This window comes from Patagioenas fasciata, chromosome 8 (assembly GCF_037038585.1).
Source record: "Patagioenas fasciata isolate bPatFas1 chromosome 8, bPatFas1.hap1, whole genome shotgun sequence".
Classification (NCBI taxonomy): domain Eukaryota; kingdom Metazoa; phylum Chordata; class Aves; order Columbiformes; family Columbidae; genus Patagioenas; species Patagioenas fasciata.
The window spans coordinates 17176078-17192991 of NC_092527.1; the positions used below are offsets into that span (position 1 = coordinate 17176078).

General features: G+C 37.1%; 1 long non-coding RNA gene across 2 annotated transcripts in view; it reads left to right on the forward strand.

Moving 5' to 3' along the window:
• Nucleotides 1–16914, forward strand: part of LOC139828493 (uncharacterized) — a 147819-nt gene that overhangs the window by 57851 nt on the left and 73054 nt on the right. The window contains exons 3-4 of one of the 2 annotated variants that reach the window (XR_011740169.1): nt 10652–10761; nt 11934–12079. The exons of the other annotated variant lie outside the window; for it this stretch is intronic. This is a non-coding gene — a long non-coding RNA (uncharacterized lncRNA). The remainder of the gene's footprint in view (nt 1–10651; nt 10762–11933; nt 12080–16914) is intronic. 2 annotated transcript variants of the gene reach the window in all.

The window sequence follows — 16914 nt, forward strand, 5'->3', positions numbered from 1 at the left end:
ATTGTTCATGACTGTTACTATTGGAGCATGTATTGGAGAAGGTCATCTCTAAAGAAGCAAACATCTTTTAATAAAAATCAAATTAATCACAGTGGCGTGGTCCTGAATGGGTGGATAGGAGATAAATAATGGACAGGAGATAAATAATACCTGTATAGTGTATGCTGTTGAATAGCTGCTCTATATGGCCAGTGCTTATTGCTAGGATTAAACTTACAGCCATCTATCTTGCAGTGTTGCAATAATAGTGAGCATGAAGGTATTTCCTTAATTTAAGGGCATTGAAACATTCTCTAATAAAGGACTTGGTATAAAAATATTACAGCACCAGGCTAGATAACGTTCAGTACAGTGCCTAGAAATGTGTTTTCTGTTGCTTGTAAACCCTCTAATCAGTTACATGATTTGATCCATTAAGGAGGCTGGACTTTTTGTGTGTGGATATGTAGTTGACTTTGTGACTAATGGCCAGTGTTCTTACAGAGTGATAAACCAGTTTGCTCCTTCACCACTCAAAAACACTCCTGACGGATAGCAACAAAATGGTATCAGATAGCAAGCAAGAACAGAGATTGTTCTAATAAGCTAACAGAGAGATCCATAATTCACATCCAAGGTCTTATTGTAGCTTGCCTTCTTCTCTAATAATGTGTAGGAGTCTGTCTACTGCTCCTGAATATCAAATACAGCAAAACAGGGAGAAACTCTTCTCATTGGCTTGTGTTGGGTGAAAGAGTTCCTCCTCTCCCAGACACATTTACAAGCTATGCACCAAGGGTAATGTGGGTTTACCTAGTTGATAGCAAGATGGAAAGTACTGTGCATCTGGAAACAAACAGGTATACCTGTTTGTCAGGAAAGAAACATCACCTTAACACAAATTACAGTACTTGCAATGTAATTCCATCCTAAATTGCTTTATATTGGCTTGTACAACAGCAGGCTCATAGAGAAATCATCTTGATGCAAGAAGTGAAAAAAATCCACCAAACAAACAAACAAACAAAACCCCCAAACAAACAAAAAACCAAACCAAACAACAAAACCCCAAACAAAACAACAGAAACCCAAACAAACAAAAATCCCAAACAAAACAACAGACAAAACCATCACCACCACATACCAACCCTCATCCCCCCAAAAAACAACAACAAAAAACCACCCCAAAACAAACAGCGAACCCAAACCAGCAAAACCCCCACCAAAGCAAAAAATCCTGACAAACTCAGGTCTCCAGGATGACTGCACTAAAGTGTCTGCAGAACAAAATCCTCCATTGTAAGGTCTAGAGAATTACTTAATTCTGCAGAAGATACAGTGTCTTCTGTAGCACTAGTCAGGGATCTTCCATGAGGAAGTAGTTATTAGGGTGCTGCTTGGCTTTACAGCACAGAATGGCATAATAGATGATCCTGGTAGACAAATCCCCACTTGCTAGTCTGCAATGATTAAAGATTTGTTTAATGTTTATGCTTTGAAGAATTTTTGGTAATGTATTGTCATTACATTAAAAGGATATTTTTTTTCCTTTTTACTATAGCTGTTCAGGTAGACTGAATAATGGAGCATGTACCCCAATACAGAAGAGAATATAGTACAGCAGCCAGTGTATTCTTAATAACAGGCATATAAATAAATATAAAAATAAATACAGAAAAAAAAAGTATGGAAGCATCTAAAATAAATGGTATGTGTGTTTTTCATATTTAAAGAGTGGTGTTTTTTCTATCTAGGTTGACAGTGATACATGTTCTTGAATCTGGATTTATTTTTACACTTATTTGTATGTATTGTGTTGTAACTTTTGTTTTACCTGTACTGATTTGTTTGTTTGTTTGTTTTGTTGCATTGTAAATATATAGGGAGCTATAAATGCCACAAGCATATCTGTTTATTAGATTGTCACTCAATTTGGAGTGGGAAGATACCTTTCTTGTAAGGTGAGTTTCCATTAAGAAAGAAATCAGTATCATATCTGGCTTAAAAATTCAGTTTTGCTAGCTTGTAGCTGTTTATCCACAAGAGTTTTGTTTCACCTTTTTTTTTTTTTTTTCCTTCTAGCTTTAATACCTTCTGAGAAGACAGTTCATGCTCCTTTGGCCTGTTTTAGCTCATCCCATTCTGGTGGGATTTTCATGTTTTTTTTAGTAGCTTAGGGCTCTTTTATTTGTTCCATCTCATTTCACAGGAGTACCATCTTATAGCAACTCCTAGAAGATGCCCCCTTTCTTCCAGTGCCAATATCAATGTCCATCCAAATTGCAGAAGATCTCAAGACTTTGCAGGTCAGCAAGTAGCTGGGTTACCAAGCTGTAAAGTCAGTAAAAACTGCCTGTTTGCAACAGCTTTTTCAGAGAAGCTGTCAACAAATGATAAGCATTGCTCTCTAGACAGACCATATTAAGGTTCCATGAGACTCGTGAGACTGTCCACTGATTCCTGATATTATATTTATTCTGTGATGCGTTTAAAACATTCATTTCAGAACTCTGTCTGTTGTAAGATCTCAGATCTTGATTGTTTCACTCCATTCACAAGGGAGGATGCAACAGTCTCTCAACAAAGGACAGGGTGTGAGATTGTCCTGATGTGCTAACCTAGTTTGTGGGACTGCAACAGCTCAAGGTGACTGGTGGTGTTCTTAAACTGTTTTTTATTTCCTTTCCAGGTTCTATCTTTGAGGAAATCTATTTTTGTTGTGCTGAAATTTACCACAGTGGGTCTCATATTGCAGTGCCAGGATTGCCATCTACCTTGTTTACTGGGCTCTATTGTACCTGCCATCAGGATTCTACTTCTACACATTGCATTCTGCTTTCCAGTGACATTTTGGTGTCTTTTACCTGGCTTCCATTTTTTTTTTTTCTTTTATCATCATCATGTTCCAAGGACATCTGAGCTTTTGCTTGTCTCAGCCACTCTGGTTTTATGTATTAATTGCCCTGTGTAAAAGTATCAAACTGATACCAGCTCATTGTCTGCCTCTAAAGAGGAAGATGTGATATTTCTGTAAGTTTTCTCTAAATTTTATTTCTCCTCTGTGTCAAGTATGATTTATTGACTGGTCAAGAGGCTATTTTAAGCACACAGAATACACATAATAGATGTTTGTACCAGAGGTTATTCTCACTGCTGTTGGGGTCATGGACACAACAACTAGAGAAAGCAGAGTGTAGTTATGACTCTGGGGCTTTTGTGCATTTGATTCAGTGTATGGGTTATAATGACCCAAAGGAGGTGAACAAAGTGTTGGAAGTTAAACCAAGGTCTCTGAATAGCTTAGTGTGTTGCCTTCCCACATGTAGTGCTCAAGTTCTCTGCATAAAATGTATACTGTGAAGTGAGAAAGAAATTAAGAATTAAGATTGGTATAGACTGCCCATGTAAAAATTTACTGGTTAAAATTAAAAAGGCAGAACACAAAACCTGGCTGTAGATACCCGGTCAGCATTATTTGTTGGGTCTCAAAAGCAAGGAGCATTGCCCAGAGCAGGTACCCTGAAATGGAATTCGACCCTCTAGAAAGTAGTGTGAAATGGAGAGTTGTCAGCATAGTCTAGTTGGAAGGAGGGGTCTTACAAGCCTTCTAAAGTAGGAAAGTATGTCCTACTCGGGGTATATATTTCTATGTGAGAGAATATGCATGCTTTCTTTTATTTGGGAAGGTGCTGAAAGGGAAGGCTGCTATGAAGTTCTTCTTTTGGTCACTATTCTTTCGGTCAAATTTTTTTCCTAGTTAGATAATGTGATGAGAAGGTAGGACAGGGACAGTATCTGTTACTGAAGGACAGGCTCATCCAAATCAGATTGTCTCAAACTGAAAATAAAACATAAATAAACAAAAACTAACAAGCAAAACCATTAAACAAAGCAATATTTGAATCTTTTCTGTGTTGTAGGTGACTTATAGAGAAGTGGTGGTTTGGTTTCATGGTCAGGGGAAGAATCATTGGATACAGCTTGTTAAACCGTTCTCATTTTTCCTTTCTATTAGCTAGCAAAAAATAATCTAAATGGCATTTAGACACCATACTATGCTGACTGTTTTGAATCAGTGGATTTGGTTTTGATATATTTTGAAAAACTGACATAATTTTTTAGGAATTTCTGACACTTCTACTTATTGGAGAAGGCTTGCTACATATTAAACTTGTTTTTGTTTCTGAGCCATGGGTAAAATGGAATATTGATTTGGCAAGCATTTCTATAAGCTGACATATGTTAAGCAGAGGATGCCAATGTACAAGTAGCCAGATTAATTAGTGCTGCTTCCTGGACACTATTGGAAACATTTTGTGTCCATCCTTTCACTTTGCCTTTCATACAAGCATCCACTTACTCCAGTCACTGGAACACACTGGAACCTTTTCTTGCAAAGTAAAGAAGGATGCATAAACAGAAAAGTAAAGTAAGATTGTGCCCAGAATTTTACTTTCAGCTTCTGCTTTTGAGATGTTATTGAGTGTATGAAACCAATGAATGACAGTATAGTCAATGAGGCAGTCAAAACAAGGCTTTGAAACTTGCCTGAGATGGCGTCAGTGGCAAAAGTTCATGGTGAAGGTGTTGGAGAAATATGTTTCAATAGCTGCATTTTTTTGGTCTCCTGAAACTCTGTGCTGAGTTAATGTTCAAGTTATTATTGGAAATTAATCATATGTATTTTTTTTCCACAAAAGACAATTATGAATTCATAATCGCTTATGTCTATTTACTTAAATGACATAGTCCAGGGTGAGAATTTTAATGATGAGAAGACAATCAGCATAGCAGACCCTGCGGTAAGTTTCCTCTACCCTGAAACTACAATGGTGGCACATTGCCACACACCCAAAGTTTTGGTCTACAGCATAGTCCTTTGCAGCAATACAAACCAATTACTCATTACTAGCTCTGTTATTTGTGAGAGAATTTTTTGGTTTCTGATTGTCCCTCAATGCAAGGGAAAGACAAACAAAACATCACAAAAACCCAACCAAACAAAAAACCAAAACCAAACAAAACACCACAAAAACCCAAACAAAAAAAAAAAAAAAACCCACCCAACTTTTTTTAAAAAGAAGTAATTCAACAACTAGAATTTCAGGTAATACTGAAGACCAGATTTGCAGAGTAACCTCTTTTGTTGGTTTCAATTTTTACTGCTTCCGGCAGATTTTAGAAGTTTATTTTCCTGCAGATAATTTTGGAATATTCAGCAATGTTTCAACAACACAAGTTTAAATGTCTTTTCTTTTAAATGTGCTATTAATTTTGCTTTTAATTGCTTTAAAGAAAATACTGAGGTTTAATGACCTTGACATGAAAATAAATTTTAAAAGTAGTTCTTATATATACTTTGCCAATTTATTTCTGCTTCAACTTTGGGAGTAAGCCATTTTAAGATACTGTTTGGATGCTCTCTGTGGTTTGGTGCTTTCTCTAGTAAGATCAAGACTAAGTTTTTTTCCATTCCTTCACTAAGGATTGTCATCACATAATGAGTTTTGGTCACAGCTATTTAGAGATTAAAGACTTTCCATCCAGTTTCTCAGTACTGAGTGAATCAGTTTGCTGCTAGACTTGTTTTTCCCTTTCTTCTTAGACTTTAATTGGTACTATATCTAAAGGTGTGCAGTCCCTGCACTTCTTAAAGTGCCATCTCTTTTTTCTCCAAAGTTTACATGTAGTTATGCTCTAAAAAGATGTGATCTGTCTATAAGTTTACACTGCGTTATTTTGTGCAAGCATACTCTTCTGTATACCACAATGAAAATTAGGCTTCTTTGAGACAAAATGAGAAGTTAGTATCTTCCTCTGGGCATTTTTGAAATTTGACTCACCAAACCTCCCCTCACTGAATCTCAATTAACCTCTGTTCAGCTTTTTATTAGATTTGTCTTTGTGCATTTAAGAGAGATGTTAAATTTGGAGTTAAATGGATTCTCTTAGGTGGTGTGCTCAGTCAGATGTTGTGTTTTAATGTCATTACAGACTAGCAGCTGTCTTGTGTGACAGGTTCACGAAGGAAGAGGGAAACGTTTTTTGGTAGTGACAGTTGAGAAATGCTTCTATCTCAGAACGTATTGCAGTCTTACAGCTTCTGGGACTTAATGGCCAAGCCATAGCTCTTACTACAGAATTCACCTTGACTTCTCAAGATATTAAGTACTAGATTCAGATGTGAAACATTATCCTGGCTATCCTGGCTTCTGACATTCATACTTGCATGAGATTACCTTATCTGAGTGGATTGAAGCAATCTAAATTTGTTTTCTTGTTTTGAGCTTTTGGGGTTTTTTGTGGGTTTGGATTTTTGTGGGTTTGTTTTAGGGAATTATTTGAGTTGGGGTTTTGCAGGGGTTTTTTGGTTTATTTTTAAGAAGTCTGCAGAGCACTCCTTACAGGGACTATAGGCAACCATAAGCTCCATAGTAGAGGATAAAATGGACCTCTCAGACATTGATCGCCTGGAAGCATTCTGCCTTCCTGACCACTTCTTCCTATTTTTTTGTCTTGGTTAACATTTTTACTCTTGGCACATTCTCACATTGAACAAAGGTGCAGATTTGGCACAAAAGGCGTGAATTTACAGTTGACAATCAGGAATGAGAAGAAAGACTCTTGCAATAGCTTATGTTTTCCAACTTTCCTTCCCCTGTTGCTCTAATATTTTTCTTAGACTGACCCTTCTAGTTTGTGGTAAGTGAATACTAATCTCATAATAAATTTAGGAAGCGTTAAATCTTAGGAATTAGGTTTATAGGACTAATTCAGGATTTAGTTCTCTCTCACATAGATTCTGGTCAGCCATAATCTCTAACCTCCCTAAGCTTTTTCCCGATTGATTCTGTGACTTAAAATAATAATCTTGTGGTAAGAGGCCCACAAGTGCCTAATTAGACTGTATGCTAGAAGAGTGTTCCATAGATAATTAAATATGTCTGCTTAATGCAATAGGAGTGACTTAAACATGTTAAGCCACTGAGAAATCATTTGAGCTGCCTACTGCACAGAAAAGAAATGCAAAGAAATCTTCTTTGTGGCCCATTAAAATTCTTCATGACTGTTATTTCTGATTTGCACTTAAATCTTCAAATTTGAAAGTTCTTTTTCTTCCATCAAACATATATTGTAGTTTCCTACATCAGCAATCCTTAAGGTCAACAGAAATGTGCAATTTTGTTCCAGCTACCAGTTAAAAAGTTTGCTGATGATCTGTTTCTGTAAGTTCATTCTCATAACAGAGGACACAAATATCTGAACACGGTGAATTTCCCAGAAACATGGTATTACCCCAGAGATGTGGTCACTTGCAGCCTCCTGGCCTTCGCTCTAGGGAAACAAACAAACAAAAAAAGGCAAATACCAAATGCATAGCAAAATGTTCATCATCCAATATAGACCCAAAGTGAAATAATGTATAATTTCCTTACGGCAGGTAAATGCAAACATAGATCACATAACAGAACTGTATGTCATCATGTGTAGAACAGAAGTTGCTACTAACCCTCTGTTTTATAGTTGTTGCAGCAATGTAGCATTGCAGGAATGACTTTCAGCTGTGTATGTTACGTTTTGGCTTTGCATCTTAGTGTGCAAATAGGATTTGTGCTCAGTGATACACCAACACACTGAAATTCAGAGAATCACAAGATTGTGTGTTTTGGAAGAAACGCACAGAGGGTTCCTATCCAATCTTCTGCTCAGTGCAGGTCCAGTGAGAGTGGTTTGCTCAGGGCCTTTGTCTAGTCAAGTTTTTACTTTCTCCAGGGATTTGGGGGTATGTCATTCTGGTTTCTTCAGCATTGTTGGTTTTTACGGGGAGAGTTTCTCTGAACAATTAAATCTGTGATAGGCAGACCTCCATAATCAGGGTCCTGTACCAAGTCTGCTCAAGTGTAACCCGTTAGGAAAACTGTTTTTCTTTAGAAGTGAGCCTGCTGTTTCTGCAGTGTGTTATGTTTGTAGGCATCCAGGGTGCAACAATGGAAAAGTTGTTACTCCTGGATACTTTTTTGGTGGCCAGACAAAAAGAGTAAATGTGTGCTAGGATACTGTGAGAAGCACTATCACCACCTTGTCTAGCGATCGCAGTGGGACTGAGCAGATGGTGCAGCTCAGCTCTCTGCTCAGCAACAGGCACTTTTGAGCCTCTGCATGAAAGTTACCCTCCTTGCTACCCTGTTTGTGCCCAAATGTTTCATATTAAGGCATTACCAGGTTTACATCTTGCATTATATTCACACTACTGATAGCACACGTTAGCTGACAAAAACTATCCTATATTACAGCAAACTTAATTGATGATATAACAAATGCTTGATTTAAACTGACAAATTTTGTTGCTTGCTTTTTTCCTGGTTTTGCTGGTGCATGGATATATGTGATTCTACCTTCTTAAAAGTTTCTCTCAGTCTGCTTCTGATTTTCACCTCTTGAACCTGCATTGCTTGCTATTTGTGACATGAAAATCAGTTGCCATGGAAATGATTGCAGCAGGAATAGAGGATCTTTTAAACATGGGACAGAAAAAAGATTGCATATATAAGCAGATGGCCTTAGCAATGAGCTAGGAAGAAAAATCACCTAAAATCCAAGGTGTAAGGAACATGGGGCATTGTTTCAAAAAAGTCTGTCTATATTGTCATTTGTATACTGGAATCATCTTAAGCCCTTGCTGATTTTCTGGAGTGCAGGGTCTGCATGTAGGTGTTTACCTGACATCCTAATTTATATGGAAGTGTATCCTTAGTGTCTGGGGGGGCTGAGTACCAGCTTTAGGGACACACAAGGTAGAATGAGTTACAGCAAGTGAGCACAGGCCCCTGTGTGAAACAGGTGGAAGAAGAAAGGTTCAGTGGGTTCCTTTGCTGGTCCAAAAGATGATGGAGCCCATATTTTGCAGTTGCTGTGCAACTATAGCATCTATCTGGTGAGTGCAGCAACAGTAGCCTGGAGGGCTGGTTCTGCTTAGCTATATTTGCATTATTTTTTTTGTTGTTGTCCTAATAAAGATCTGACCTGAGATATTGTAAGGCTAATTATTTTGATTTGGATAAGAACAAAATAAAATATTTGGTGGGAGCGTCAGGCTTACACTGGGATGGCTTTCAGTCACAGCACTGACACAAAGATTCTCCTAGATCCATTGGAAAAATCAAATACAATTTTCATTATGGAGGATTACAGTCTTTCTGTCTACATATCTATATTCATAGTGATGGGAAGCTGACAGTCTCTTCACACATGATGTTAGGGAGAATACTCAGTAGATTCAGCTAAGATGTGATTGGTGACAGGGAAGTTTTCAAGTCAAAGTAAACTAAATTTAGCAGAATCTAGGCAACAGTATTGTCTGTTGCTCTTTGCCTAGTTATAGTACAAGACTGAAAATTTTTAAAGGGTATTTATAGAAGTGCATTTTGTTTGTCACTATGAAAACAAGAAAGGGAAATGGGATTTGAGTGTTTGCACAGTGACTATGTTGAAAAGCACAATCATTTATTGCTAATAATCAGAACATCTAGTTCTCTGCAAGGTATCCAAAAGGACCTTGTGCCCTCTGGTTTGAGTTCTTACTAGAGATAAACCTTGTTTCACCGTATCTTTTGAATAGTTACTGGCTTTGACCCTTTCTCATGCAGTTATCACCTATAATGGTCACTGCAAAGCTTCAAAGTATATGCCAGGTAAAATCTCCACCCATAACCTAGAAGGATGGGCTTTTGTGAAACAATACAGAATATACTACATTATCATTACAGAGCTGCTGTCCTGTCTTGATGTGGCATTGGCCTTTGCTGGCAAAGTATAAATCTAAGCTAATATCTCAGAAAGATTTTTCATGCACAGTCATTGGAAAGAAGAATATTTTTAAAAAATTTTTAAAAAGCCTAATGTTTAGTTCAGATCATTCTTTTGTTTGCTTTCTATGAATATTTTAGTGTATGAAAAATGTCTGTACAGAGCATGAGATTTATATAGATGCAGAATATTTGCCAAAATCACATTATGAATTTATACAGATGAGTATTTAATCAGAAGACCCAAATTTTAATCGTCATACTTATAAATATTAAAAAAGAAATACAGTGCACAATCCAAATAAAATTACAGTACTTGATTTTTGCTTTATGTACTAGGATGAAGGGCGCATCGATAATCCGATCACAAAAGATTGTTTGTTGGAATGGTTCTGCAAACAATTAAATTATGAAATATTATGAAAAATTATAATATTTTAAAATGCTGAAGGCCAACTATGAATAGAAATATAATTCAATACAAATTATTTGTTCTAGTTTGGAACTTCTACGGCAATGGTTGATGTCAGCAGAGTTAATGAATGTGTTATCCTTAGCAACCGTTGCTCCAAATTTACGATGAACTTGAGCCCATCTGCCACGTCATCATCTCTGTTCATTGCTTGGCAGTAGGTTTTGTGGCTTTGTTTGTGAAAATATATTTTTGTTTATTTTTAAATAAATTTTTGTAACAACACAACTAATCAATTAAAAACTCAAATCTTAGTCTTCAGCAAGGCTCTGTCACAGGTGGGCTAAATGTTACTTTTTCTTTCAACAAGTTTTTTGTTAATTGTGCGCTCTTTTGTGTGTCTGGTGTCTTCAAAGGGATGGGTTGTGCTTGAGTTTTTTTGTACTTTCACCAGGTGCTATGAAGAGAAAAATTAATGAGAAGTCCATCTTTTGATACCAACAAGACAAACAGATAGGATCATAGTAGTTAGGAGTGGTGAAAATACATTCTTCCATTGCAAAGGTAAACATTTTCTATTGCTTATATTTTAAGCATTATCACACTTTTATTGTTGTCCAAACAAGTCTTATAATGAATCTGTCATGCTTAAGTATCTTGTAGTCAAAACTCAATTTTTCTCTACCTTTTTTTAACAAACTGTTTACATGTGCTTTTCAAAAGAAGTATGTAAGTGTGGAGTTTGTCTTATTTCTCAACATGCAGCTGATATTTTTGGGGAACAGTTAAAAGCAGTCCTTAAAGAGAAAGATTCCACATGCTTCTGTGCTTAATTATGCAACTACAGTATCACAGAAATCACAATATTCATGGTGACTTCATTGTTTTTATCTTATTTATGCACTTTCTAACTCTCTTTTGTGAACTGTAAAGAGCGGCTTTCCTACCAGTGTCTGCATCTAGCAATCAAGTCTCTAGTGCTGGTTTTCATACCATCAAATCTGTAAATTTCTGAATCCCTTGAGTTGTGGGTTTATATTTTAGCACGAGAAAACTGAACATGTGATCAATATATTGTAGGGGAGTGTACATAGGGTAAATCAGGTTCCATGATTGCATTCCTTCCTGGGTGGGTGACTTACATGGCATTCCCAGATGGTGCCCTACAACTTTTGCAGGCATTAATTGACAGAAATGTACAGATTTTGGTATGCAAAACACTTTGTCTGTGTGACAAGGTTGAGATGAATGTACAGTACCCTGCAGGATAGAGTATTAAATGTTTCTCAGCATTCAACTGTGAATAACGTTTCTAGTTTAGTGGAAGGAAATTCAGTATCTTTCCATTTTGTAGAAGGAAGAAAAAATTCCTAGATCTGAAAAAAAGGAGATTTTAATGTCTAAAAAGGTAGAGCAAAATCTCAAAAACTGCAAAGAGGATCTTACTTTGGATGTTGGAGGGTATTTATTTTTAAAAAATCATAGACAATATAGTTATCACAACATACAGCATATATTTTTACTTGTCCCTTTTTCTGCATGGCAGTAACACAATGCCCTAAACAAGAGATTGTATTATGACACAACCTTTTGTAGAGGAAAGCTTTTTGCAAACTAAAATGGACATTTCCGACGGCCATGAGAATGTTTTATTTTACTTTATTTAATGCAGTATCTAGTCTTCATGCCTACCTTGTTCACAGCAAATATAATATGTTCCTTTCTGTCTTCATTAGAGAGCACCTAAAAGCAATGACCATAAGTTTTCTGCGTTCTGCTTCACCAGAATGGTCAGCTCGCACCTTCACAACAAATCCCAGCTGGAAAGGGACCTTTTTTCATTGATATCTAGACTGCCTGGCAAACAAGACCTCTGAGCACTGTGAGCTTTTGGTTTTTGTTTTTATCCCTAAATGCATTTGATATGATTATTCAAGGTACTTTTCTGTCCTTGCCTAGACTACAAACCATTAATTCTACCATTTAGATACCTTCCTGTTTCCAGAATTTGCCCAGGCTGAAACAAGCATAATTTTCTTCTGGATATTGGCTACAACTAAGTGTGCCCTACAGTACTTTCAGCCCTACAGGTTGCATAAATCTGGAATTGGAAGCTCCATTCACAGCAGCTGGCTGTGGATAGTTTAGATTTATTTGGAGATTCAGTACCAATGAAGGAGAAGCCTTTTCTTCTGAAGTATTTTAAAGGGTCATAAAACTTTTGCCTATGTACAAAAAGAATGGAAACCTATTTTCTGTGATTCTTCTAGATGCCTAAGCAAGTAAGAGGCAATAATATTCAGGTAAAAATTTATTCATGCTTCTCGCTGTGAGGTGATTGCTGCCTTCTTCCTAAAGGTTTGCAATTGATTTGTACAGCACTGGTTTTCATCATTACCAGTTGTATTTTGGAAAGTGACGATAAAAGGAATTTCTATCTTGCACCATTTACAAGACAGGGTTTTACCCAGCATGAGTCCAAAGCAAAACTAGAAGGAAGGTCAGAATTTATTATAGAGGAAAGGCTACCATTTAAATGACTCTTGTGTGGTATATCACCAAGCATTGGTTGCTAATGTAGCCGGACACTTCCCATCAACAGACTACCACTACATTCCTGTGTTAGCATCCTGCATTCAGTGATGCTTATTCTTTTCTCTGTCACAGGTAAGCTTTTGGTGTTTAGCAGCCTTCATGCAAACTTTGCTAGCTGTCACCAGTTGGTTTGACTGCTCCTGTTTGCCTCAGCACAGATGAGAAGCACTTGCTATCACAACAGCTGCAAGAGCATTTTAAGAAGTTGTTCCCTGCTGTTTTCTACTGTTTGTTGCTGTTTCTGAGCTGAACACATGCCTGATTATATGCTAACTTGAACCAAATCTCAACCAGTAATGGCATTTGCTAGGCTGAAGAACTGGACTTGGGGATTAAACATGTATTAGGATCAGGGCTTGAAAGAGAAGCGACAGTGTTACCAAACTAAAAAAATTCAGTCCCTTGCAAAAGTAATATAAACCTGACAGAAATCATGAAAATCAAGGTTAACACATGAATTTTTTTAAAGGGCATACGCATTGGAGTGTATTTGCATAAAACCTCAGCCTTTTTCTCAAAGGTTTTCTCCTTTGTCTTTTTCAAAATGACAAAGGAAATGACTTTGTATTAATTTTTTTTATCTATGTGATTGCATTTGATGGTATTGGGCAAGCATTTTATAAAATGCTTTCACATTCAGATCTTAAAAATTCAAAGAAGAAAAATCCAAAGCTGAGGAGCTCAACAGAAAGCAGCAAGCTTTCCAATACTTTGAGCATGACATTCTCAACTGCTAAAAGAGAAAGACTCACTAAACCAGTAAAACCTATCTCCGTTATCACATAGCTAATATGTAAAGCAAAACTGTGCTAAAATGTTTCACAGCCTACAAGTATGTGATATAACTCTGATACTGTGCATTTTGAAGAAAAATGAAAACATAGACAAAAGTCTCAAGAATTTTGTTTCAGTATTTGGAAATGAGTACCAGTTTACTATTAAGTATTTTGGAAGCCTGAAGAGCAGTTTATGAATTTAAAATGGATTTGATAATTTAAACAAAAAACACAGTAGCTGCTTTTTATAACACCTCATGTTTTATATATAAATGTTGCTTGTATTTCATAAACCTGCATGAGTTTCAGTGAGACTTAGGAATTGGGCTACTAAATCACAAAAGTGTTGCAAAATTATGATTTAAAAAATCTAAACAGCCTTGTGCCTTGGACTTATTAAAACCTTTTGTGTCTGAATGTTTCAGGCTTGCAAACTGAACTACATAGTCTCCTTGCTTTGTGAAGTCTAGGGATGTCCTTCCTGTTTCTGAACACAGTGGGACTGGGATGTGAGTCTGTGAGGTTCATAGGACTGGACCAATGCTTGCTTCTTGGTTAAATCAAAACTGGACCATTTAAATAATGAATAACAAATAATAAAAGTGGTAAGGCTGGCAGAAGACTCCATCCTTAGGATTTTACAATATATGAAAAGAGAATTGGAAATTAAACTGCAAATTTGCCACTGGAGAGGAAGGTAGAGGGGAAGGGAAGTCAGGCAGCTCAGCGATCAGCAGGAGCTAGGAGTGAGCACGAATGCTCAGGGATAGGTGTTTTGTTTTTATCATGATGCAGGAGGTGCTGCTGTATTTGTGTGAGATAATGACTTCTACTGAATTCCTGGTGGGAAACCCTGTTACAAATATATTAATAGCTGCTTGTGCAGAAAGTGGTGTATACCTCTGCCATACTGCTGCCCATACCTCACCCAATAGAACCTTACTTTGGCTTTTGTGTAACAAGATACAGACAAGCTAGCAAGCTGGATTTTCTTTTCTCTTTTCTTCTCCTTTCCTTTCCTCTTCTCTCTTTTTTTTTTTTTTTTGGTGAGGAGAGGAAAAGCATTCTGATTGCTTTCCCCTGTTTTTGTCTAGTGTGTTCTGCCATCAGAACTGTGAGAGTGACTCTGACTCTCAGTCCACTCACAGAAGAAATACTTCTCTAGGCCAGTCTCTCCCTCACCCTGTGACAATCTGTGTGCAGGGGTGAGAAAGCAATTCATTCTCTGTTCCTGTTCTGACTGGTCAAAGCTCTTGACAAGATATCAGTGCTTACTGAGATAGCAGTTCTTAGCCTTTTTGTGATTTGAATATCTTACTTGGAAAAGAGCCCTAAGCTTGTTGAAATAACTTCACACAGACTCTGAAAGAGCCTTGAGATTTTAAGACCAATCAGTAAACTGCACTGGCTTTGAAATATGGCCTTTTATTCTCTTACCTCTAGTCAAATGCAAGATGTGGTGTCCAAGCATCTCTGACACTGTTCAGCTGTATTTTGGGTTTGCTTTGGTGCTTTTACAGGGCAGATATAGACTTAGCTCTGCCTGCAATAGTAATATATGTCCCTGAAATTCAGTAGCATGATATGAAAGGCATGGTGTATCCACTGCTTCCTATGAATTTTTAGAAAACCAAAAAAATTTTAGGACTATTTTAGGAGCTGTAGGATAAGCTCTTTGTTGAGCAAACTACTGAAGAGCTGGAGAGGCCAGTGGTACATTCTGTGCTGTGCAGAAGGGTAGTTATTAGGTTTCTATCCTGATACCTGAAGTCTGCATATCCATCAATATTCTTCCATTTTCTTCTACTTTACCGCTACCAGAGTGCAATAGCAAAACCTAACATTTTGAAGTTTCACCAGATTTCAGTGGCTCCAGTGATTCCGCCCTTCCTCCCTTCCTCCCTCCCTTCCTTCCCTCCCTTCCTTTTGCTAGCAGTGGATCTTGAATTAATGAAAAATCCTTGGCCAAATATCTGCTCTGCTAGTCAAAGATGGCAGCTGTGCAGGAGTTGTCATCAGCAGACTCATTTGGTATTTCCTTGCTCTGTGGAGGATTATTCTGTGAGCTGAGGACCTACATGGTTCAAAATGAATATAGCTAATTGTAGTTTCAACTTTTCAACCATTCCAGAAAAGTCTAAGAAGGGAGTACAGTGGGAAAAATTGCTGCAAACATATTCAAGTATGTAAAAGGATGACAGTGACTTCATGGACCACTTACTACTGTATCAAGATGTAACTCTTGACACAAGATGAGTGGAAACTTCTCAAAGTATCTTAAGTTGAAGTATGATCTATAATCTCTAATGCTTTATGATATATGAACATAATGTGTGCTCTGGGATATAACAGTAAATAACATATTTCCTATATTCTTGAAGTGTAGTAGTGCAGGCCTTACAGAGGATCTTGCAACAGCTTCAGCTCCTGCTATTGCTCAGCTGGTTTCCACAGTGCTGCTGAAGCAGTTGGAGTGCACTGTGAGTAGATGAATCAAGGAAATAACAAGAATAATTTTGTTATTTCTCCTGCTAAAAAGACCTCATTAACATCTCCTCCGGGGTGGGGGGGAGGGAATCCAAACAATCACTTTTCCTGAGCATGACGAGTCATTTTACATTCTCCATCATTTAGGGAACCATGGTATCTGTAGGGCCTATTGGTAGCCTATATTAAACAGCAACAGAATTGCATTTATTTCCTTGGTTAGACACTCCAATGAGTTCAATTCTTCAGGCAGAAATGTCTTTTACTCTAAATATTTTTTCTGTTCCCAGTCTAAATGCATTATGCAAATAATTCACTTCATAAAAACATAATAAATGGTTGAGTAGAATTTTTCTAAACAACCCCAAACATGGTAGTTCAGGGTGCTAGTGTAATTTTAAGAGCTTAAGAAGAATCAGCTACAGTATAACAGGATCTGAGTTTTATGCAAATAAAACTCTTTATGCCCATTACTAGAGCATGACAAAGTAGAAAGACCTCTGCACTTATGGGCAATATGACAAGTACTTTATGATAACTCTTGGAATTTTCTCCTAGCATTTTCTTGCAGTATCGTGTGGTCTCCGAAAGGCAGAGTTTTATGTTGCTGAGAACAGCTCTCAATGTATTAATAAGATATTGAACAAATCACTTGTGCAAAACAAGTGTTCTTCTGAGATTTTGTTGTATGGCCTTTTAGCTCTTCAGCAGTACAACATAGTCTTGACATTAACCATATATATTGAAGTGCAATCCTTCATAATCTAACATAAATGTGAAAGATGGGAAAGTTCTTTGACTGTATGATTAAAGTGATCTTAAACTTTGCAGCCAACAAAAAAAATCTTGCTGTGGTTCA